The 26,747-nt window shown below is 42.5% G+C and overlaps 1 long non-coding RNA gene across 4 annotated transcripts in view; it reads right to left on the bottom strand.

Annotated features, from left to right (window-relative positions):
* Positions 1-26,747, bottom strand: part of LOC142656003 (uncharacterized) — a 126,707-nt gene that overhangs the window by 65,194 nt on the left and 34,766 nt on the right. For 2 of the 4 annotated variants that reach the window (XR_012849577.1, XR_012849575.1), the window contains exon 5: positions 3,231-3,406. The exons of 1 other annotated variant lie outside the window; for it this stretch is intronic. This is a non-coding gene — a long non-coding RNA (uncharacterized LOC142656003). Of the gene's footprint in view, positions 1-3,230; positions 3,407-21,893; positions 22,253-26,747 lie in introns of those variants that run through there. One more of the 4 variants, XR_012849576.1, reaches the window with a different exon arrangement.

The following is a 26,747-nucleotide window of genomic DNA, read 5'->3' as shown; positions in this document are numbered from 1 at the left end:
GCGTCTTGCTTTTTTAACTTGACATTTCTTCATTCTGGCTGGACCTATGTATTTCTAGGTCTACAGCCAGACTGAGGAAGTCAATGGGGCTCCCGTAATGACGGGAGCGTTGCTAGGAGACGTCAGTAAATAGTCACTGTCCAGGGTGCTGAAAGAGTTAAGCGATCGGCAGTAACTGTTTCTGCACCCTGGACAGTGACTACCGATCCCAATATACAGCAACCTGTCAAAAAAATAGAAGTTCATACTTACCGAGAACTCCCTGCGTCTGTCTCCAGTCCGGCTTCCCAGGATGACGTTTCAGTGTAAGTGACGGCTGCAGCCAATCACAGGCCAAGCGCAGGCTGCAGCGGTCACATGGACTGCCGCGTCAACCAGGGAGGTCGGGCTGGATGCCGAAAGAGGGACGCGTCACCAAGACAACGGCCGGTAAGTATGAAATTCGTTTACTTTCACTAGGGAAAGTGCTGTCCCTTCTCTCTATCCTGCACTGATAGGGTGAAGGGAAGCACTTTTTCCGCAGTCCGCAGCAGCTAGTCCGCATAAATTTTCTGCACATTTTGGGCAGATCCGCAGCGTAATCCGCAACCCGGATTAGGTGCGGCATTGATGCGGACAGTTGCGGAGGAAAACCGCCACGTGAGGGCATGCCCTTAGTGTTGCTTAGAACATTTTAGGCAGTATGGGAAAAGCAGTGTTTGACAGATGTTCCCCTCCTGAAAGGCTGTTGAAGTAATGTGCAAACTTGAACTTTGGATTTGGGGTTACATATGCCCTTATTTTAAAGGCTATCTAAACCTTTAAAGTAATATATATATATATATATATATATATATATATATATATATATATATATATATATATATATATATATATATATATATATATAAAAGCAGCACTGTGGTAAATAGAAAGATGACCTGGGTGCAAGTTGCCAATCCAGCATCCAAATCACAGACCTGACGGCATCGGCTTAGATGGCAAGATTCAGCTTCTGTGTATTCAGGATACATAGGCACTTTATCTCAAAGTAAAATGTTTTAGATAAATATATATTATATACAGTTTTATTTACGGTGTATATTTAGGAATTAGTTTTTTTTATTTATGTAATTATTTTGTTAGCAAAATAGGTCCAAAAAGTCTTTGTTGATTAATTTAATAATATATTTTTATAGACAACCGATCTTTACATGCCCTGCCCTTCGAACAGCAATAGAGGTACATACTAAAATTCAGGCTGCTTGTAGCCACCACTAGGGACAACTTAGGAACTTATAGAATTCAGATTTATCATCGAGTTCAATAGAAGTCCCATACAATTATAGACACTAAGCTCCCCCTGGAGGAGGCTACAGGCAACCAAAATGTAATCATTCAACTATATTGCTCTGTGAAGCAGAAAATTGGGAGCTATAAAAGAAAAAAAAAACACAGCTTTGACCCCTATCGAGATCGGCAACAAATATTAGAATGTATGTTTATAGTAAATGTTTATGATGAAAAAGTCAATCTGTAGTATAAAAGGATATTTACCAATCCACAGAGGGTCAGCCCTCAGCTGTAACTCCCATACAATTTGAATGGAGCGTCAGAACGCATGCTCAACTGAGGTCATGCGGTTGAGAAGGAACAGGTTTTTTCGGGACCCCTGTGATAGTCCTTAGGCCCCATGCACACGACCGTGGCGTGTAATTATGACCTGTAATTACAGGCACGGCCGGCAGCGGACAGCCGTTCTTATGGGCCGTGCACCCATTGTAAAGTATGGGAGCACGGTCCATAAAATAAAAAAATACTACATGTCCTATTTTTTTTGGCAGGTTTCTACGGCATGGACACCCTCCAGTAAATATACGGGAAGGTGCCCGTCGGTCCTTAATTATGGGCGATTTTACGGTTGCGGGCATGGGGCCTAACTGTACATTACCATGCTGAGTGCTGAAGGCTGCCTGCCGCATTTCAGATCTTTCTGCACAAGCCCACAGATGTGAATGAAGTTTCAGGCAAGGAAAGGGTTGTTAGTCACCTGTCATCAGTCCCATATTGCTGTCTGTTACATAATGTTATTTGTTCACTTAGAGAATAAGATGCAATATGCTATGTAACACAATCAGCGGAGAAAAATGATCAATTAACATTGCTAGAGGGGCATAATAATATTCCTTATGACTGAACCCTTTCACCAGCACAGAAAAGGAAGGTCAGCATTCCTGACAGCACTATCTGAATATTTTCCAGCCACTTGCTAGACCACTCAAACTGCTTATGTATCAACATGGTGGCACTTATTAAAATGTAGTTATTTTACAGAATACAAAGATGTATACTGCAATAAATCATGGATGATTGGATCAAGGAAGTGATCTGAACGATGACAAACGCTACGACTACATAGTATTGGAAAGCCACTGTCTCGCACTCAGCTGCACACTGTTATGGCTGCGATGCTCCACCAAGAATATTCACAGAATTCTGTATCTTCAAAATAACGGTGTGTGATTACAAAGTGGCCAAAGCAATACTGCTGCACTGGTAGTGTCTCTATAACCTTAACCTACACTATGGCAATGAGAAACTACTTAAAGAGATACACGAAGCATTCTCTTGTCTAGTCAGATACTTTGGCTTGAATGATTGGCCAATGCATTAACAGCACCTTAGATGAGCATTTTCATCCATGTAGGATTTGTGTATTGCTGCATATTATAGTTGAGTCGTGATTATCAAATGTGCTCACATATGAAAATTTAGTTTGATAACAAGACAGAAAGCGGACAATTGTATTGTTTCCAATAAATCAGCGTAACACGTGGACCGAAAAATCCCATAGGTCTCAATATAAGCGAATAATAAAACAAGACAATGGCTGTCGTCAGTTAAAGGGGTATACCCAACTTAAACATTTATGATCTATTCATGCACGGCCACCTCTCTTCATTATCCGCCCATATGTGGCAGTCAGCGGCAGCTTCACCAGGTGGGACAGGGGTTGGATGAGCCCCGTTCTGGACCGGCATCTATCAAACATTTTTGGCATATCCTGGAAGAATACCGCTTTAACTCCAACATTTATTGAGCATTTCTCAAATATGAAATTTGTGGATTTTCATGCTTGAACTGTAGCCATAAACATGGGGACAGTTCCTCAATGACACTTAAGACTGTACCTTGATTGTGTCGTTTAATTTCCTTTGGGTCTGTCAATTGATATTTCACCCAGATGAAAATTGGTTTCATTTCATTTATTAATAGAAATAAAGATTGAAACAAATGCAGCACATTTATTAAGAGGAAAACGCATCTTTCTGCCGGTCTTTGGCTCATCCCTTCACCCTTTTGTATCGACCATACAATTGAACCGGAAGCATACGCACCTCATCGCTCCTCTTTGCCCCTCCTTGTCCTGGAGGAAAGAGAAGGAGCGGTTAGGGGAGCAGCCATTTTTTTTTAATGTAATTGTCTGATGTGTGGCAGGGGGGTAGTCTGCTTGGGCAGCAAGGTACAGGGCCCGGCGCGGCCACTTTTGGACCGTTCTGCGACTTTTCTTATGCAGTATGACAAACTGTAACACCCTCCCACCATTCTCGGTAAGTTAATCTTATTGGGTGGTACCTTATCTCCCCATATAGTCAATATCTATTCTATGTGCTTACAGTAAATATACTACAAGTATAAAACCCAAAACATTTCATTCAAAAACCATAGGCATTAACATAGAGTTGGTGTGTTGCTATAAGGGTATGTTCATACACGACAAATTTGTTAAGCACATTCCGGCAACTGAAATGTACATGTAGTGGGGTTGTTTCTGTAAAATGCGCATAGATTTCTGCAAACCCCATTCAGATGACAGTTGCAGAAGTCTACAGCATCTACACATACCCTAACAGTTTACACAGTTTTGGGAAAGGGTTCTGCAATATTTTGGAGCAGCATATCCACAGGAATCATTGCAGAGCAAGACAGTTCTCAGAGACCTGCCGAGCTTGTCAAATGACGCTGTTTCATAACTCCCATAGAAGTGAACAGGAGTCACAGAAACAGCAAGCTCATCCGTATTCTGAAAACTGTCCTACCATACACTGATGTTTACCGGGCAGGACAGGGTCATCGGGGGCCCCCACTCAGGAGATAGGTGTGGGTCCCAGAGGTGGGAGTCGCATCTATCAGATATTTATGGCACATCCTCGCACAAGTGTCACGGCCCCTCCAAAATAGCTGAATGGCATAGGGTTGCGGAGAGTCAGACCCCCACAGATGAAATAGTGATGGCCTCCCTTCAGGATAGGCCAACAATTTTCTTTCCCTGAAAAACACCTTTAAAGGTCAGAGCTCTGCGCAAGCCAATCCATTTATTCTACAATTAACTTGGGATTGCAATTTTTAGATCCTATTTTGCGTTGGGCATTGTCATAATGAAATACATGTAATGCACAGGCTCCATATTTTATATAGATTGCAAACTCTTCACCAGAGAACTAGTTTTACTATATATATATATACAGGGTGGGCCATTTATATGGATACACCTAAATAAAATGGGAATGGTTGGTGATATTAACCTCCTGTTTGTGGCACATTAGTATATGGGAGGGGGAAACTTTTCAAGCTGGGTGTTGACCATGGCGGCCATTTTGTATCCAACTTTAGCTTTTTCAATGGGAAGAGGGTCATGTGACACATCAAACTTATCGAGAATTTCACAAGAAAAACAATGGTGTGCTTGGTTTTAACGTTACTTTATTCTTTCATGAGTTATTTACAAGTTTCTGACCACTTATAAAATGTGTTCAAAGTGCTGCCCATTGTGTTGGATTGTCAATGCAACCCTCTTCTCCCACTCTTCACACACTGATAGCAACACCGCAGAAGAAATGCTAGCACAGGCTTCCAGTATCCGTAGTTTCAGTTGCTGCACATCTCATATCTTCACAGCATAGACAATTGCGTTCAGATGACCCCAAAGATAAAAGTCTAAGGGGGTCAGATCGGGAGGCATTTCTTCTGCGGTGTTGCTATCACTGTGTGAAGAGTGGGAGAAGAGGGTTGCATTGACAATCCAACACAATGGGCAGCACTTTGAACACATTTTATAAGTGGTCAGAAACTTGTAAATAACTCATGAAAGAATAAAGTAACGTTAAAACCAAGCACACCATTGTTTTTCTTGTGAAATTCTCGATAAGTTTGATGTGTCACATGACCCTCTTCCCATTGAAAAAGCTAAAGTTGGATACAAAATGGCCAACTTCAAAATGGCCGCCATGGTCAACACCCAGCTTGAAAAGTTTCCCCCCTCCCGTATACTAATGTGCCACAAACAGGAAGTTAATATCACCAACCATTCCCATTTTATTTAGGTGTATCCATATAAATGGCCCACCCTGTATATATTCTAGACCTATATAAATCTAAACCTTTAAATGTAGTGATTATCTGGACATATTGTGATGTTATAACGTTTATACCCTCAGCAAGACTGGAGAAATCTGGTAACTTCACAACCTCCCCTGACTGGATTGCTATCCTCCTGCCATTATGTACAGATGCTAGCCAGGCTGGGTTGCATTGTTAGCATGTAGATGGACACATTCGCTGGCCTTATCTCTTACTTTCTGAGCCCTTACATACCCTTGGTTTTCAAATAAAAGATTTCTAATTCTCTCATTTACTGTCCTTCGGTATTAGGCCTCATTTACACGAACGTATTATACGCGCGTGCGACGCGCGTGCTTTGCACGCATGTCGTACGCACCTATATTAGTCAATGGGGCTGTTTAGACGATGCGTGAATTGCGCTCAGCGCGTGTGCGCAGAAAAAAACTCACGACATGTTCTATAATCGTGCGTTTTTCGCGCACTCACGCACCCATTGAAGTCAATGGGTGCGTGAAAACCACGCATGCCGCACGGAAGCACTTCCGTGCGAACTGCGTGATTCGCGCAAGAGCTGTCAAACTCCTGAATGTAAACAGAAAAGCACCACGTGCTTTTCTGTTTACAAACATCCAAACGGAGTGTCAAATTCGAGATGAGCGCACCGAACTTCACCGGGTTCGGCCAAACTCGTTTTGACCGAAACCGGTCAAAAATGTTCGGGTACGCGACGTCAGGAGACAGTCACTGTCCACGGTGCTGAAAGCGTTAAACTGGTTCAGCACCATGGACAGTGACTTCCGCTCCGAAAATCCATGAACCGGTAAAAAAAAAAAGACGTTCTGACTTACCGATAACTCCGGTCCGACCTCCCGGGATGACAGTTCAGTCCAAATGACAGCTGCAGCCAATCACAGGCCAAGCACAGGCTGCAGCCAATCACAGGCTGCAGCGGTCTCATGGACTGCGGCGTCATCCTGGGAGGTGGGGCCGGATGACAAGAGAGGGACGCGTCACCAAGGCAACGGCCGGGAGCCCGGACTGGGGGAAGCAGGCAGTTCATGGTAAGTATGAACGTCTTTTTTTATTCACAGGTTGGTGTATATTGTGATCGGAACTCACTGTCGAGGGTGCTGAAAGAGTTACTGCCGTGTGTTAAATTCCAAATCTACTTAGCAGCTAAGAGGTCGAATTTCTGGTTGATAGCAGTTTACAACAGCCTAGTATACTTAAATAGAAGGATGTGGCGTCGCTATGGGTTGTCCATCAGAGGTCATGGATATTAGCACAGGTATTGGGTTAACCTCCCTTGGCTAGTAGTAACTGAGATACACGTCGGTTCTATTCATGATTGTGCCTCTGTCGCCTCCCTAATGGTAGGCGATGGAAGAAATGGTTTACTGGTTGATGATTATGGTTGCGGTGCGGGGTTCCCCCCCCCCGTGGTTTTCCAGGTCCCCACAAATTTAACAACCTTCCTTTACAGGTTTTTACACCGTATAGGAGTCGGCCTGCGGGCCTCTTTCTTGTGTATCGTCCTATTCTCTCTTTCTCCCATCTCTATCTGTCCTCCTCTTGCCCTCTACTTTGCTTTCCCCTCCCCCTCCCCCTCCACCACAGCCCAGGACAGATATGTCGCAGCATACACAAACGGACCTGATTATTGGGTCATTAAATGTCAAGGGGTTACACAGTCCTGGAAAGCGATCCATACTTTTCAATTTGCTGAAAGGCAAAAATATACAGGTGGCGTTCCTTCAGGAGACGCACCTATGTCAGCAAAAACCTTTTAAACTCTCTAACGCATGGTTCCCCAATGCATATCATAGTCTTTCTCCAGACACGAAATCCAGGGGGACAAGCATTTTGATCTCTAGATCTCTTCCTTGGGAGTTCAGGGGGTCTCGCAGTGATGAAGTGGGACGAATGCTCTTGATCAAAGGAGTTATTGACTCTCAAGTATACACTTTTGCCTCTTTTTACCTACCCAACTCTGGTCAATGCACAGCCCTTGTTGGCTTTTTGAATGCCCTGGAGGAGTTTGGAGAGGGTACCATTGTCCTGGGAGGGGATTTCAATGTTGCATTAGACCCTGCACTAGACACGTCCGTAGGATCCTCTTCATTCTCGAGGGCACATCTGCGCCGCATTATGAAATCATTTCACGAACACCAATTAGTGGATACATGGCGTCTCCTACACCCAGCAGATAGGGACTTTTCATTCTACTCCGCAGTACACGACAAATATTCCAGAATTGATCTGTTTTTCGTCAAGCATCACTCGCTACATTCTATACGTGCGGCCGACATTGACTCTATTTCCTTTTCAGACCATGCATTAGTCACCTTGACCCTCTCTCTGCATTCCCCTCTATACCGTCAATCTCAGTGGAAACTGAACCCAACGCTTCTCTCGGATTCAGTGGTTACTGCTGATATCCAACGTAATATCACTGACTACTTCGTAACTAATGCCACAGAGACCATTAACCCTCGCATTATCTGGGAGGCGCATAAATGCGTAATCAGAGGTATATTTATTAAACATGGTGCACGTCGGAAAAAAGAAAGGGCGGGGGCCACGGTCCGCTTGCTGTCTGAAATTGAAGTGCTTGAGATCTCTCATAAACGTTCCCATGACCCGGAGTGTAGGATTGCCCTCCTGCGTAAAAGAGAGGAACTGCGTACCTTATTGATGGCTCGAGCCAAGGCTACGCTTTCTAGATGTAAGCGTCATTATTACGAATATGGCAACAAGAGTAGTAGGTCTCTGGCTAGAGCTTTGCGGACCCAACAGTCCCAGAATTACATACCCTCCATAGTATCCCCCTCACAAACGCGACATCGTTTGCCGTTGGACATAGCTTCCGCATTCCGGGATTTCTACGCTGCCCTATATAATACTGACTCTACCAATCCGTCTGTGTCATCCAGTGATTTCAGGTCTAAAATTTTTAAATATATCGCGGATTCTGGTCTACCTGCCCTATCGGAAGATCACATCAATAGCCTGGAAGAACCACTTACCACACAAGAACTCGCATACGCTTTAAAACATTCTAGAACAGGCAAGGCACCTGGCCCAGACGGGTTTACAATTCAATATTATAAAAAGTTTATGTCGTCTCTAGGTCCACATTTTTTAGCCTCCTTTAACTCATATTCGGCCTCCTCCCCTATCCCTCCTGACGCCCTTAGGGCGCATATCGCGGTGATCCCCAAACCGGGTAAAGACCCCACACAATGTGCCAGTTACAGACCCATATCCCTCCTCAATACAGATATCAAGTTGTTTGCTAAAATTCTAGCGGAACGTCTCGCTCCACTGATGGGAGGAATCGTACATAATGACCAGGCAGGGTTCATGGCAGGTAGAGAGGCACGAGACAACACAACCAGAGCCATCAATCTGATCCACAAGGCCAAAATCTCCAATATACCTCTTATGCTTCTATCTACAGATGCGGAAAAAGCATTTGATAGAGTTAACTGGACCTTTATGGAAGAAACCCTCTCACGTCTGGGCCTTGGATCACATATGCTGGGATGGATAATGTCGCTTTATTCATGCCCAGCCGCCCGAGTTCGAGTAAACGGCCTTCTATCAGACGAATTTGCTATACACAACGGCACTAGACAGGGTTGCCCCCTCTCACCCTTGATATTTATATTGACACTAGAACCCCTTTTACGCCATATACGTGCAAACGTGGATGTGAAGGGACTAGAAACGAGTAACTCAACTAACAAGGTGGCGGCCTATGCAGACGATCTGCTATTCTTCCTGACGAATCCAACTGTCTCCCTTCCTAATCTCATGCGGGAATTCCAACGGTTTTCAAGCTTATCCAACTTTAAAATTAATTTCACTAAGTCCGAGGCCCTGAACATCTCTCTTTCACCTCATCTTTCCACAACCTTAAAACAATCTTTCAGTTTTAAATGGAACCCAACAGCGTTGAAATATCTTGGAGTTCGCTTAACAGCAGACCTGAGAGATCTCTTCCATCTAAATTTTCCTCCACTCCTTGCTGAGCTTAAGGCAGATTGTGCCAGATGGGCCAAAGGTACCTTTACTTGGTTGGGCCGCTGTAACATCTTTAAAATGAATGCTCTCCCTAGGCTACTATATTTATTTCAAACCCTTCCCATAGCCATCCCAACACAGTTCTTTAAAACGGTCAATTCTCTTCAGATTAAGTTTATATGGAATGGTAAGACTCCACGTCTGTCCCGAACGTTATTATGCCGATCTAGGGCATCGGGGGGTATATCATTACCTGATGTCCGCACTTACTACATTGCATCTCATCTTGCCCGGGTAGTTGATTGGTGCAGACATGCGACCGTTAAGGCTTGGGTGTCTTTGGAGCAGAGTTTTTCTTCCATTCCAATATCGGCCCTTCCATGGCTGCACCGTAGCCAACTCAGACATCTCCATCATCACCCTACTATAGGCCCAACATTAGTATGCTGTTCCCTCCCCTCGGTAAGGGCATCGTGCTTGCCAGTCCCTTCCTCTATGTTTCCGATACTGGGCAATCCATCCTTTCCCACTGGCTTGACGGACCCAGTTTTCCGTATATGGCAATCCTTGGGATGTTATCGTGCAGATCGGTTCCTAAAGGATGGTGACTGGCTTTCTGTTGCAGACCTGGCCCAGATTGATGAGCTCCCTACGTTGGGGCAATGGCGTTCGCTGCAACTGCGACACTTTTTGACGTCTATCCCAGCCCCTAGGTCCTACCAGGAGGGGAAAACTCCACTAGAGACCCTATGCACAGGTTCTGACCTGATTAGACATACATTGTCCGCTATTTACAGAATTCTCATGGACCCCCCAGATATGCCCAATCCTATATACATGTCAAAATGGGAAGAGGACCTGGGAATATCCTTCTCCCCCACACAGGGGCAGCGTATATTCCTTATGGCTCAAAAAACCTCTATCTGCTCAAGATACCAAGAGGCAAGCTTCAAACTACTCTCACGTTGGTATAGGACCCCAGTCCGCCTACATAACATCTTCCCCACAGTGTCCCCAATGTGCTGGAGATGTGGGCAAGACAGTGGTACCCTCTTCCACACCTTCTGGTCATGTCCTCTCCTTACCCCATTTTGGGAAGGTGTAAAGAGGGTGATAATGGAAATTACAAACACAAATGTAACCATGGATGCGGCCCTTTTTCTTCTTCATCATTGCGACATCCCAGTGAACAAATATAAGCGTTCCCTGCTTCATTTTCTAGTGATGGCAGCTCGTCATTGCATCCCACTAAGGTGGAAGGATCCATCTCCCCCAACACTATCCCTCTGGGTTTCACAGGTTAACGACATCATGCATATGGAGGACTTGACATCCGTTATCAATGACTCAAGCTCCAGGTTCTGCCAAACTTGGGCCCAATGGATGGTTTTTCAGGACTCGGACTCCTATAAAGGCATCGTCTAAGACGGCCGCAATAGCATTCTGGTCTGTGGGGGATCCCCTCCCCCCCCTCTCCTGCTTCTTTCCGCTCTCCCCTTCTTTCTTCATTCTCTGTTCTGGGAGCTTTGCTCCATCCACACTTTCCTGATTCGTGTTCCCCTGTCGTTATTCCCTCTTTTTCATTCAGTATGCCATTAGATAACAATGTACTTATTGTTCTTTCTGTACATTTGCCTTTGGATTATGTATTCTAAATGTACATTACCTTGTTGTATGTTTTCCTTTATGTTATAAAAAGGACCTTATAGGTCTACAAAAATAAAGAATTTCAAAAAAAGAAAGAGTTACTGCCGATCAGTTAGCTCTTTCAGCACCTTGGACAGTGACGGGCCTCGACTACCTCATCTCTATGATGGCGGCTGCGCGAAAATCACGCAGCCGCGCATCATGACACACGGAGCTGTCAAATGCCTTTTGCGCGTTTAAAACGCAACAAGGCTGCGTATACGCAGTGCATACGCCATACAAACGCGCGCAAAACGCAGCGTTTTTTGCGCGCGCAAAACGCACACGCTCGTGTAAATGAGGCCTTACTCAATGCTTTCTTCCTAGTTCCATTCTCTCCTCATGCAGCACCTCCGCCTCCTTCTCTCCCTAACTCTCTCTCCGCTGACTCTGCCAAATTGGAAAGGGCGAAGAGGTAACTGGAGTCCCCGGTGTCCGCAGCTGTTACTCACATTACTGTGATCAGTAAAACTGGTCCATAGGACCACTGACATATAAAAGTCACAGGTTCCCCAGTACATCCAAGATTCTATAAGGGAGTCACACTTGTGACATCACTGAGAACCATAACATGGGACTTCTATGTAAATGAATGAATGGTGACTGATACTTGTGTTCTGTTAAAGTTCAAAATAGATTTATCTAAAGTTAAACTAAACTTTAAAAATTAATAAATAATCTGCATGCTGTATTCAAATCGTGGGAGAAAGCGTTGACTTATAAATCACAAATACTTCATATAACTAGCGATCCGCCATCTTTCTTTTTACATCACATGACACCAGAGAGGTTTATTCAGCAAAAAAAAAAAAAAATTATGGGAGCTAAATGACTTTCAGCCAAAGCAATTCATTTCACTTTTCATTTTTCTTCAGCATCCGGAGATAATGTCAAGTCGTGAAAAGTTGTTGTTTTTTAGTCAATAGAGAACTCCAACAAGTAATGAGACATATTAAGTCATAATTTCAGTTTTATAACATTCATTCTGGACATTCATCCAGAACAAATCCTTCTAGAACTTCCCAGCATATTAATCAAGCAATAACCAACCGCAAGAATTCATAATTGGAAATTTCCTCGGCCCCCGATCCTATCAGAGGGTGACACAATGTTACTGTAACTTTGCTTTTGTTGGGCAATGTATATTGCATGGCCTTTTGCACTCTGCAGAACACTTAAGGAGGTCACTTGATCCTGCATCCTACCAACTGCTGCCACCTGATACAGTTCTCATTACTTGAGCTATATAAATAAATATATACATATATACTGATCGAGAGGTTAAAGTACAGTCTAACTTATAAACATTGTGTCTCATTTATTCTCCAATCTACAATCCAGATATTTTTTGGTGATGGGTCAGTGAGGCCATGATCTTGATAAGCACTTAAGACCTTTTCGTATACTGGGCAAAAGTTTAAAAGCTGCAGTACCCCACCTATTATGCACATTTTCTTTCTGTTCCGCTGCTTTGGAACTACTGCTAGATGTAAATGATCCGATACCACATACACAGAAAGGTTAGACTATATTAAGCCCAATTAAACAATGATGATTAAAATAGAAAAGGGCTATCAGATGAGTAGAATTTAGCGCTGCTGAGGCTTATACTCCTACCCCATCAGATACATTATGCAAACGTATTTACCCTTACAGGTCTATGTGACTTTTACTTTCTATATTTTGTACACATATTTCTGTTGGGGTCTAAATACATGAGGTCAAAGGCATCCTACACACAGCTCTATTAAAGGATAACTAAACTTTAAAAAAAACATCTGCCATGTCATAGTGACATATCAAAAGTTTTGATTGGTGGTGATCCGAGCACTGAGACCCCCCACCGATCGCTAAAACGAAGTGGCAGAAGGGCTTGAATGAGCGCTTCATTTCTGATCGGCTCGTCTTGGAAAGCCGAGCAATCGGTTCACAGGATCAGACTTTCAATTGAGCCTGTATACCAATTGCTCAGCTTTCCAAGAAAAGCCGATCAGGAACCAAGCGCCTCAGCGCTGCTGTTGCTTCGTTTTAGCGATCGGTGGGGGTCTCAGTGCTCAGACCCTCGCCGATCAAATCTTCTGACATGTCACTATGACATGTCAGAAGTTTTTGGAAAGTTTAGTTACCCTTTAAGGCTTCTAAGGGTCCCCACTGTATCTCAGTATATATCCAATTTCATAAGTACAAATCTGAAAGACAATATATTGAGCCATGGTCAATTGGATGTTGTATTGTGGAGCCCCATGGAGCACGATATGGCCACACACGAAATATCTGCAGTGCGTATAACGTATTCCTGCACGCAGCCTTATAGAGGTGGGCTTTGCTCTTAAAAAGGTTTTCTCATTTTTGACATTTATGGCATTTCCTGTTGTCCGATCAATGCGGGTCCCACGTATTGGGTCCGCAAATATGTTCAGAAAGGGGCCCACTGACCCCTGTCCTACCTTCTCTTGCTGCTCTCTGGCCATTGACTGACGAGGAGGTCGGCACTACAGAAACAGCCGAGTTTGCTGAGCTACGCTGTTTTGTAACTCCCATAGAAGTGAATGAAAGTTCTGGGAAACATAGAAATGTAGCTCCCGAGTTTTGTAAATAGCGTAGCTTAACACGGTACACTTTTCTATAAATTCCATTCACTTCTATTAGAGTTACAAAAACATCGTAGCTCAGCGTGCTCGGTTGTTTCCGTACTTCTAACCACCTCATCAGTTGTCAGAGAGTAGAAAAAACAAGAGAAGCTAGGATAGTGGTCAGGGGGCCCTATTCTAGAGATAGGTGTGGGTCCCAGAGGTGGGACCCGCAACTATCAGATATTTATGGCACATCCTGTGGATATGCCATAAATGTCCTAAATGGGAACCCACTGCAAGGGGGGATGGAGTTCTCTATACATCGGTGCCTCATTGGTGATCAGTCATGGTTTTGACAGACGGAGTTTAGATCTGTCCCAATAGGGGTATGATGGGACATAAAAGCTCAGAGTAAACTTTCTAATAAAGTACAAGATTCTTTCGCATCAATAAAACCATGACTTGACATGTTTTCTTTGCTTTTTTTTCACTTCACTGAACACGTTTATATGGGCTGTAGAAATTAATTTAGTGTGCATCCACACATGCAGGTAGTGTTCCATGCTGTGCTCGTGGGTGAAACACTAAAAACATGTATTTAACCTGTAAAAACTGTGGTAAAAGACTGTATTGCAAAACTGCGACACTTTGTGATAAATCATATGTGGTTTTGCTTCGTGTGTCCGGTCATGCGTCCCAAATTTTGAGAAAATTACAGACAAAAAAAACGTAATATCGCTGCGCCATGTGAATAAACCCTCACTTGTCTCTATGTTTACACTTTAATTAGAGATTCCTAAGGCCGGATTCACGCGAACGTTGTGAACCTCGGACGTGAAAAACGGCCGTTTTCCATGTCCGAGGTGTATCGTGGTCTGAGCTACGGGGCACGATATCACACATCCTCCATAGACTAGAGTCTATGGAGTGATGCGTGAAGCGTGAAAAAATAGGACATGTCCTATTTTCTCACGGACCCTTCATACGCTCCGTTGAAACAACGGCCGTGTGAACGGCCACATTGAATTATATAGGTCTGTGTGATGGGCGTTGTTTCAACGGCCGTCACGCGGACCTTTAACACATTCGTGTGAATAAGGCCTTAGGGTGGTTTACATGGGCCGTTAGTATAAACAAAGAGAAATGTGAGACATTTATAGTATATTCACATGGTGCGGTGAAATAGCATTTATTTTTTTTGCTGTAATTATTTCAAAACTACAGCATAAACGCGATTTGACAGCACTGTGGGAATATACCCTTGATCATGTGGGTTCCAGCTCCTGAAGTGTTGTGTACAGCAGCTTTTAGCCTCAGAGAGCATCTCTGAAGATCTTTTATTGATCCAGGCATGTCACTATGGGAGAGAAAACAGCAGAGATCTGAAAAATGGTAAAAATTATAACACCAAATATGTTAGGGCCGTTTACATCAGCGTTCAGGTTCCGTTCAACCTCTCCGTCAGACACACGGAAAGCCAAACAGAAACTATCGCTTCCGTTTGTATTACTATTGATTTCAATGGTAATGCTTCAGTTTCAGTATGTTTCCATTCCATAAAGTTTCCGGAACTGCGCTGTCTACAACTCTATTGTTTCCACGAAAAACACGGAAATTTTACGGAGAATTTAATGACATGTGGTCACTTCAATGATTAATGTCATATTCTCACACAAAGATGATAGTAGTGAACATGTAAAAACATGTGGCCTCTGATAGAATAGTAAAAGAAATGTATTTAAAAAAACGATGATGAATTGTGAAGTTCTCTAATACATAGCGATACAACCAGCGTATAAAAGGGGAGTGTAGGATACAGGTTATCACTGATGAGACTGGTTTGCAGTGCCTTTGCCAGTGAAGTCTAGGCTGATGTCATTGCTGCTAGATATAAAAGATACTTAGCCGTCCTGAGAGTCGTTGTAAGAACAGCTTCCTGCCAACACTCAATAAATCAGCGTGACTCCTCTGCACACTGAGGAATCTGCCAAACCACCAGAGTACACAAATTTAAAGGGTTTATCCAGCCGCTAAAAATTAATGGCCTATCCTCAGGATAGGCCATCAATAGCTGCTCGGTCGGGGTCCGACTCCCGGGACCCCCGCCAATCAGTGGTTTTGAAGAAGGTGCAGCACTAATACGAGCACGGCTTCCCCTCCATTTCATCTTGCTCACTGTGAATCGTCGACACGGAAGTAGCAGCTTTTGCTCTCATTGAGGTGAACAGGAGAGAACGCTGCAATACCTGTGAATCACCGATAAATCTGTGTTGACGAATCACAGTGAGCAAGAAAAAATGAAGGGCAGCCCCTTCAAAATAGCTGATTGGCGGGGGTCCTGGGAGTCAGACCCCGACTGATCAGCTATTGATGGCTTATCCTGAGGATAGGCCATCAATTTTTATGATTACCTATCTTTCTTACATTGTCTGTTATGGTCTGTGTTGCCATGGAATAAATAAATAGTGCAGTAACGATGCAACTAAATATCAGTTTTTTTCCCTAACTTATATTACCAAAACTAAGTCCTAAATCATTAATATATTGTATTTGATAATAAGTATGCATCAATGGGGAGATTAGATGTTCCTGCCATCAACTTCTAGGTTTCTTTTTCTAAACATTTGAAGCCCTTTTATATAACTGGCCAAAAGTAATCCATTATATTATCATATATGGTCTTCAACCTGTAGCTTTCCAGCTGTTGTGAAACTAAAGATCACACCTTGCTGAGAGTCATACAATAGCAATGGTTACAGAGCCACAGACAGCGCAATAGCCACTAAATGAGCCGTTAACTCTCATTTACGTTGGTGTAAAAAGCTACTTTGATAAACCATAATCTCATCCATTACAACCAGCCAGACGTTTGCTTAAATTTCCTTCATAAAAGGTAGTTGAAAACTGAATGGTTCCTATAGGCAACACAACTGTTCTTATCTACATAAAAAGCTCTATAAAACCTAATAAACTATGAAACGTGGTGCAACGAAATGCACTGTCCGCAAGTTGTAAAGATAAAGAACTATTGAAATTCTCTACTACAAAATATCTGTAGGATCTTTGCTCTGGCGTAGGGAATTGGTAACATTGCGTAGTTATAAAGACTATGTTTGTTCTTGTTTCAACCTTAGTTCCCCAAATTAATACAGAAATGTCTCACTATTTGCATTTGATCTGTGACTGTAATCAAGCTGTCAGAGCCATTAGCTGCCACTGTGTCCCGGCAGGGTAATAAAGGCACATGGAGTTGTGTGACTGGCAGGTAGTAACTTGGGTGTAGCGTGTCAATATTTACTGGTCGTAAATTAGTAGTAATGATCCAGAAGAAAATGGAACCAAATTTACTATACAAAATTAATACTAGGAAAAAAAAAATTCGGTGAAGTATCAATTTATTGTGGTGTATATGTAGATAAAGCAAATATTAAAAGGAGACATTGAGCATTTCTAATAAGTGGCATTATGTATGAATGTGTAAGACATTATGAACTACCACTATGGCTATATTATCAATTAATATATGATTTGCATATCGTCTCACACCATTTCTGCAAATCCAGAATGATTTTTTTATTCTTTGATGAACTAGAGGAGTCTCTAGTTACTGTAATCTCTTCAATCATGTGACTATATGTTGAATTCCAATACCATCCAAAATTATATTATTTGTGAAATTTTTACTAAGGTGCCGCCGTAAGGCCATCAGGGTGGTGAATACCACGGTTCTTACAGCATCCATTGGAGCATCATAGCATTTTTTTTTCTGTCAGATTGTTATTAAAAACCTCTGTACGCTTCTGTATATAAAATTGGGGGCACCACAGGTAGAAAAAGAGAGCCCTAATACGCATGAGGCTTCAAATGCAGCAGCGACATGTATCAGTAAATATAGCCATTTTTCAGCTTTTAGATTTCCAAGCTATGTAGGAAGTTGGTGTAAACCCAATGCTTAATAAAACACATTGCCATTTAAACCCTGTAAAGCCAGGTTCACACCGTGCAGATTCTAAACCAAAACAAGAAGTAGATACAAAAAGAAGAGAAATCCTTATGTTTAGGGTGCAGTCACACACGGCAGATTTAGTTGCATACATTTATGCGACAGAAAATCAGTTCCATTCGCCGGTTTTTCTGCAACAGCTGCTGGAATTTCTGCAAGTCCCATTCAGATGAATGAAACTGATTTTTAGTTGCAGAAATTTCTGAATCACCTGCCGCGTGTGACTGCGCCCTAATACTTTTCCTCCAGGATCCACTTTCGCCCTGTGTAAACCTGGTCTTTTGGGATTTGGGCTCCAGGCAAAAAATAATAATAAATCCCTTGTGTACCTTGGGCTCCAAAGTCTAAAACTTTAGGAGTCAAATGGTATTTTTTGGTCGCTTCTGAGACCCATTTTAATCTAGAGCCCTGTGAGTTAGACACTTTTGTTGAAAGGGGGGGGCAGTGGGTTCTGCCTACTCCATTTAAAATGTATTAGGTATGCTTAAAGGGTAACTAAACGTTCAACAAACTTCTGACATGTCATGGTGACATCAGAAGTTTTAATTGGTGGGGGTCCGGGTGCTGAGACCCCCAATCGCTAAAACAAAGCGTCAGAAGCGCTCGTGTCAGCGCTGAAACACTCGTTTCTGTTCAGCTTTTTCCGTAAATCAATGTAGCGGTTTACGGGCTCAATAGAACGTCTACATCGGCTTTCCGGAAAAAAACAAACAGAAACAAAACGGCTCAGCGCTCACACAAGCGCTTCTGCTGCTTTGTTTTAGTGATTGGTGGGGGTCTCAGTGCTCGGACTCCCACCAATCAAAACTTCTGACTTGTCACTATGACATGTCGGAAGTTTTCTAAAAGTTTAGTTACCCTTTAAGTTACGCATTTTGCATTGATTGCATTATTTGAATAAAGTCAAGCGCCAAGTTTGTTGAACGTTTAGTTACCCCTTAAGTTTAGTTGAACGCACGACGACAGGCTTGAGCAGGGCCAGCTCCTGGTTTACGTGGGCCCTTATGATTCACAATCTTTCATCCACCCATTATACTTATACACCAACAATGTCATTGTTGACAATTTCGCCACTTTTTTTGCTGTGTTTGTGTGGGTTAGTTTTATTTATTTTTTTAATAATGACATACATATATTGACATCATCATAGCTGTATGAGGTCTTGATTTTTGTGAGACGAGCTGTAGTTTTATTAGGCACTATTTTTCCATATACATAAGTAAGCATTTCATTTATATTAACATGTACGGTATTATGGGTTAAACTTAGAAAGAAAAACAATTGTGACATTTCTATTTATAACATTTACCCATAATTGAGTCACTGTATTGTACAGGTTGTTACGATGATGAGGATACCAAATATGTCCATTCTATGTATCGCTTTCTGACGTTTATTTAATAAAGTGTATTTTAAAAATTTGCAACTTTTACTTTTCACCTTTTTTACTACCTGAGTAAAAGAAACTACACAGGAGGTAATGCAGAGCAGAGAGTAGCAGGGGGCCCACTCTGACGCCGGCCATGTACTTAAGAATCATAGGAAGATCTCCCAAAATGTTGCGTTCGTCCTTATAGAGGACTTGGACTGTTTTCTATTTGGAAATAATCTCATGTGTGGGGTATAAAAATTATTTTACTTTATTTGTGTCAGAACCACATGGAATTAAATTTAAAATTAGTGATGTCTGTTATGTTTCCCCGAAACCCTCACTCACATTTCCCTCCTTTGATGTCCACACTTATCCTCATGGCCCCTATCTCTTCCCTCTCCTGTTCCAAATTGGCTGCCAAACATTCTAATAAAACACTCAAGAGACCAGGATGAAGCCGCCCCCTATGCCCTGAACCTCCCCACACAGACAGAGGCAACCTTTCCACAAATCTCGAACCCTTTTTCTTCATCGGTGCTCTAGATGTGCCAAATGTTAAAAGGAGAAAATCACATTTGTCAGCAGATTTCCTCCATTACAAGTTCATGCTCAAAACATACAACCCTGCCCTTCAATGGGCCAAAACAATCCTGTCACCTCTCTCATCTCCACACGATCTAATAACCCAAAACGACTGATACTTTTCACTCCCTCCTTAGTCCTAAAGTGTAGATCTTGGTAATGAAGACCTGGCCACTTATTGCAAAGCTAAAATTGACACCAACCATCATGAAATCATCTTCTGATCCTTAAGTAGAATCGATCCCCTTCCCTCCCACACTTTCTTTTCTTCACGTTCAGGATTTGACCCAATAACAGAAGTAGAAGTCTCCAGGCTCCTCTCTTCTACTCGTCCTACTACCTGCATTAGTGACCCTATACCCTCACACCTTGTTTAGTCTCTGTCCCCGGCTGTCACTATTTACCTGACTAAAATATTCAACTTTTTCCTCCGGAATCTTTCCCTGGTCTTTGAAACATTCCGTTTCAACCTCATTACTGATAATAAAAACAAAATACCCCTACACTCATTCTGTGCTGCTAACTACCAACCTGTCTCTAATCCCCATTTCATCTCTAAACTCCTGGAAGGCTTGGTCTACTACCGCCTAATCCACTATCTCTCTGCTAACTCTCTTCAGGACCCCTTACGTTCTGATTATCCCTATAGAAACTGCTTTACGAAAGTCTGAAAGGACCTGCCGACAGCTAAATCCAATGGAAACTACTCTCTACTGATTCTTCTGGATCTCTCTGCTGCGATTGACACCATAGATCATCAACTCCTACTCATTATGCTCCACCCTATTGGCCTTAAAGATACTGCTCTCCATTGGTTTACTTTCTACCTCTCCGACCGCTTGTTCAGTGTGTCATTTGCTGGCTCTACATGTTCTCCTCTTCCTCTTGCTGTTGGGGTGCTTCAGGGATCAGTACTTGGTCCTCTTCTCTTTTCTCTCTGCACAGCTCCTATTGGACAAACCATTAGCAGATTTGGCTTCCAGTACCATCTCTACGCTGATGACACCCAATTATATGCCTCTTCCTGTGACATCACCCGCGCTCTAATACAGAACGCCAGTGATTGTCTGTCTGCTGTCTCTAACATCATGTCACCTCCTCTCTATATCTGAAATCAATCTTTCAAAAACTGAGCTCCCTCTGTCTCCACCATCTACTAACCTACCTAAACCTGATGTCTCCATCTCAATGTGTGGTGCCGCATCACTCCTTGGCAGCACGCCTGCTGTTTTGGGGATTTGTTTGACTTAGATCTTTACTTTACTTCTTATAGTCAATCACTTGAACACTTAAGTCCCTTGCAACTCAAAAACATCTCTAGAATCCGCCCTTTTCTTACTGTGGAAATAGCCAAAACTCTTATTGTGGCTTTGATTCATTCGCATCTTTACTATTGTAACTCATTACCAATCGGTCTTCCCCTCACCAAACTTTCCCCTTTTCAATCCATCCCGAATGTAGAAGTCAAACTCATCTTTCTGTCCAAAACTTCACCAATGCCTCTACCCTGTGCCAGTCACTGCACTGGTTGCTCATACATTTTAAAACACAATTTAAACTTATTACACTCACCCACAAAGTTCCCCATAGTGCTGCACCTCCTTACCTCTCCTTCACCTCCTACCCGTGCTCTAAGTTCTGCCAGTGATCTAGGAATAAACATCCTTTATAATTCAAATCCCCAATTCCCATCTCCAAGACTGCACCAGTTCCCTAAAATGCGCCACCCAGGACAACCAGAATAATTCCCAACTCTTATGGTTTTTTAATCAAAATGGCACATTTCACATTTTTGTTTCATTTGCTTCTGCACCAGGTCTCCCAGTTTCCGCCAGTCCATGTTCCCTTTCCTACATTTCTATATGACTAAGATACTCTCACAATAGCATCTGTCTGCTCCATCTCCCACTGATAAAATTAACCAGCAGAGATGTCACTCCTGGGGTTAGTAATGCTCATACCAAGATCTTGAGTTACCCCAACTTCTGGCCAGCAAAATTCCTACAACACAAGGAGTAACCTTGGCCAATCGATGGATATGGAAAGGAACTCTCCAATTACTGCTGGGTAGTTTGTGTTATGTATTTTGTTGTTTTTTTTTAGAAAAGCTGGATAACTAAATAAAACTGCTGCAAGGATTAACACAAAGAAAAGCCTATTAGCAAATAGTTATGGATATCTAGGGGTATGGATGGAGATTTTGATAAGCTCCCACGTAACCAACACATGGAATCCACACTAAAATACGATCTCCTCCATAATTCCTTCATGCTACTTGTTCACTGCTTTATTGAGTAGTATACATAAAACATTGGTAATTTTAGACAAACCAGTCAGATAATCTATACCAAATGTATCAACTTGTTCCTAAAAAATATCTATCAACCCATCTATCATCTATCCCAGCCTATATATCCATCGTTATCTGTTCATCTTCAAGTGCTTCTATATATATCTGCATTTCTGTCATCAGCATTCAATCTCCCTTAGATGTTGCTTCTTCTCTGCCCTCTGTCCTGCGCCTCTATCTATTCCTGCAGGCTGAAAGTCTGAGCTGAACATTCAATCCTGTCCTTGGTTCCTGATCAGTACACTAAATCCCTCGTCACATCTTCCGGCTGCCCCTGCCTAAGATAGAGGGTGTAATGGAGAGAGGGAGAGAGTGAAGGGGTGGCATAAAGACTGTGCTTAATAATGGACCAACTGACTCATTCTCATGTTTTATCAATGTTTGCTAAAATGTAAAATCTTGAAACTTGTTAGTGAAACAAATGTATGGAAATAGTCATTTTGTAAAACGAATTGTAAAAATAATTATTTATCTCCACATATGCAAAATTAAAGGTCATCACAGAACTACTGTAATTATGTCTTTTCACAAACTATAGATAAAATAGCAGATTCTCTTTGTCAAGTTTGTATTTTGTTTGTGAAATGAAATGGATACACCTCAAATGTACTTTTACCCCTTAAAGGAGTTATCCAGGCACAGAAAACTGATGACCTATTGTCACGGCGCGGGGTGTGGATCTACTGGGCCGTATTACGCCCCGCCTAATAAGCTCTTGTACATGACAAACCTGGGGACAGTGGCAACCCATCAGAAACCCGCAATTGCATCTTGAGGGTACCAATGGACTTACAGAGGGAGCCCCCTTAGGTATCGGCTGTATAATACAGCCTGTACCCACAAGTGAGAGCGAAGTCACAGCTCCTGTGCCTGTACCATCATTGCACCGTAATAGTATAGCGGTTCGCGGGAAGGACATGCTGACCGCAACCTACTATTATGGCAGGGCGGGAAGGCTGCAAAGTCGCAACGTAACAGAAAGGTAGTTGAAAATTATAATGTAGAAATTTGTGAGTGACGTGCACTATTTTTGTTTAAAATAGTCATCAACAAGTACAACGGATTGGAAAAAACATGATGTATGAAAAGTGTTACAAAATACTGCTGTACACAAAGCTTTGAGGTGACATAAATAAGTTTGTCTAGTACACTGTGAGCTGTGCCAAATGTTTCATGTTCTCTGTGCTAGAGATAGCGAATCTATTTAGCATGAATCTAATTCACTACAAATTTCCCAAGAGTTTCGGAAAACAAAACTTATGGGGCTTTTGGTGCAAGAATCTGCAAAATGGCAGCTGCCGACCACAATTTTACAGATTGGAGAAAAACAAAGAGGGGAGAAGAGGAAATTTGAAAATAATAATAATACCATACTCCCCACCTTCCCTCGTCTCCCGTAGCGACTCATCCCTGCCGGCCTCCTGAGATCACGTAGTTTTGTCCCCTTTAACCGGAGATTAACTGCAGTGGTCACATGGGACAAAACAACGTCATCTCACCTGCCGGCCCCCTGAGATGTTGTTTTGCCCAATGCGACCGCTGCAGCCAATCATAAGCTGCAGCAGTCACACGGGACAAAACAACATCATCTCAGTAGACCGGCAGCGACGCGTCACTACAGAAGACAAGGGGAGGGTAAATATAGTATTTTTTTAATTTTAGGGGTTGAATTGCAAGTCCCCGATTGCCCTATTGCAATCTCTGAGGTCTTCTAGGACTGTTTCCAACTTGGATCCAGTCCTAAAAAAGATCAGAGCGTCAGACAGGGCAGGAAAATAGAAAGAATTGATCCAGCGCTGTAGGAGTGTTTAAAAAGGAGCGTATTCCTAAATTTATTGGTATAAAAAAAAAACTTTGTAAAATTGGATGAACAGGCAGACTTGGTAGCAAGGCAACAGAAGTAGGTATTGTGAGCCTACGCGTTTCAAGCACTTCACGTGCTCTTAGTCATGGCTATCATTCAAGTCAGACAGGGCAATCGGGGAAGTTGGAATTCACGGCAAATTTATTCGGACCAAACCAAATTACGATAGAAATCAGACCAGAAACTAATTTCAGGAAATTCCCTCATCTTTACCGTGTGCCATCACCCTAAAAAAAACGGTGTAAATGCTTATACTGTAATGTATTGGACATTGCTCAGCAGACCAAGCAGCTGGGATTATGTCCCAGTGAATGAAAAAAACAGAAGACATACAGAGAGGACATAGGAAGGAGAAGGGGCCTTGAGGAGGGGGCTTCACTTACTAATCCTCCTTAAAAGGTAAAAATGGCCATAGACACATTCCCCCTCCTGCTCAAAGGGAAAGGAAAAGATCAACAGACAGTCTGATTTCTGATGTCTGACAACTCAGCACTTGTGTATGAACCCAAACCTTCGGTGCCTTTCCAAATAATGTGACCCTTTGACCTGCCCCAAAAATCTTCCTTTCTTTAGAACCTTGACCGAGTGCTGCCCTCGTCCAGCGTGCTCCCATTTCATCCATTTATCTTGTTTTGGCAGAGAGCACAACTGCATTTACCGTCTAGAAAATGGAGGCCGGTAATGCAGCAGGGGGTTGCACGATAGTTTGTTTAATCATATAAACATATAATAGGATGCACAATTTTTTCATATTGGCTATGTGCACAGTGGTTTTCTACAAAATCATGGACGATTTTAATACCCTTTAACTATTTCACATACCACATTACAAAGCCCTGTGTACTGTAAAGTAAAGCTATGATTACAATCACGTTACACTGAAATAGCTTACACTTAGTGGAATGAGAATTACAGAACTGATTTTTTTGCATCAGTTTTGAAAGCTGCCACCTTTAGGCCTCATGCACGCGATCGTAGCCATGTGCACGGCCGTGATTTTTGGGTCGGACGACCGCGGAGTGTCACCCGCAAATCACGGGCCGTGCATTCATTTAAATGAGCCTGCAAAACACGGTCATGTGCATGGGCCCATAGAAATGAATGGGACCTCAATTCACCCGGGGAGTTGCGGCCGCAAAAAGACGTTCGTGTGCATGGGGAATTAGGCTATCAAGTTAAAACTAAAAAAAACTATATATACTAAATTATATTTTAGAAAATTGCAGCACGTCTCACTGCTGACGTTCACTATAGCTCTTAAAAACAATTTGCACTTCCTTTTTGGAACACTAAAGGTGGAATTCACATGTCACAGATTTTTCCGGATTTGAATCACAGAACTTACCCTTGGCAATGCAAAAGGGTGAGATCTGTGTGAAATTCGCAACAAAATCTGCGACTAATTTGCGGCGTGTAAACTTTGCCTTATTGTTTGTAAAATGTTACCATTGAGTTGATTTTAAAAAGATGATCTCAAAGCTTGGATTTTGGTGACCAGCATTGTATGTAAAACGTGTGAATTGAAATGCACATAGCATTATCCCTCCTCCACCAAACTTTACAGCTAGCACAAGCAGTCAGGCAGGTAACGCCCTCCTGGTATTCGCCAAAACCCAGACTTGTCCATCAGTCTACCAGATAGAGAAGCGTCACCCCACAGAACATGTTTCCGCTGCTCCAGAGTCCAGTGGCAGCAGCTTTACACCCCTCCATCTGACACTTGGCATTGTGCTTGGTGATGTAAGGCTGGCATGCAGCTGCTTGGCCCCCATGTCATGAAGCTCCCGGGCACAGTTTCTGTGCAGATGTGAATACCAGAGGAAGTCTGTATTCTGCAGTAATTGAGTCAGCGGAGCATTGGCGACTTTTATTCACTATGGGCCTCAGCACCCCCGCTCTGTAACTTTACTTGGTCTCCACTTTGTGGCTGAGTTGCTGCGGTTCCTTCCACTTTACAATAATATCACTCACAGGTGATGGTGGAATATCTAGTCGAGAAGACCTTTCCGGAATGGACTTGTTACAACGGTAGCGTCCTATTACAGGACCTGGATGGAATTCAGTGAGTTCTTTAGTGCGATAAATTCTTTCACAAATATTTGTAAAGGCGGCTGCATGGCGAGGTGCTGAATTTTTCTACACCTGTTGCAATGGGACGAAGTGAAATACCTGAATTCAATAATAATAAGGTGTGTCCCAATACTTTTGTCCATGTAGTGTATGATCGTGTTAATTAAAACAAGACAAGGAAGAATCCTCAAATATGAAGATTTACGGTTCCGGGCGTAACGTGTTTTTTTTTTGTCTCAGAAACCAACATCTACGCCATAACATATGTACTTATGGTAAATTCAGATGCCACAAAAAAAAATTAATTTGCTGAGAATTATTGCCACACGTAGTTTTTATTTATATACTATTCTAATACAATGCGGATTGTCTGACAAGGCTCAGGGGTGGGGTGGGGGCAGCTAGAACTACTTCTTTAGAGTCACGTACTATTCCATATTATCCTTCTCAGCCAATCAGCAGCACTAACAGAGATCATATGATAGCTGCTGCAACTCCAGAGCCAGGAAGTATTTTGAATTTTCAGACCCCGTGTTTGGCACTTTGGGGGCTTATTTAGTTGGTGTAATTATAAACAGAAGCAAATATTAGGGTATCTCAGACTTTTCTTTTATTTTAAGTCGTAGCGAGGGTCTCTCTTCAATGAGAAAAGCTCTGCTACATTCAACTGATGAAAGCCCCTCACGTTTTTGGCAGAAAATATACAAACATAATTTGGACAAAAAATATAGACGCCTACATGTGTCAAGACTCTAATGAGAAGTTTTCTTTAAATACTAATAAAACAAAAGTAAAGGAAAAACATTGCATATTAAAGTCTGGTCATTCTGGCCACTTCC

This window comes from Rhinoderma darwinii, chromosome 6 (genome assembly GCF_050947455.1).
Source record: "Rhinoderma darwinii isolate aRhiDar2 chromosome 6, aRhiDar2.hap1, whole genome shotgun sequence".
Lineage (NCBI taxonomy): Eukaryota > Metazoa > Chordata > Amphibia > Anura > Rhinodermatidae > Rhinoderma > Rhinoderma darwinii.
The sequence above is the reverse complement of the archived record's forward strand: the minus strand, read 5'-3'. Positions and strand labels throughout refer to the sequence as shown.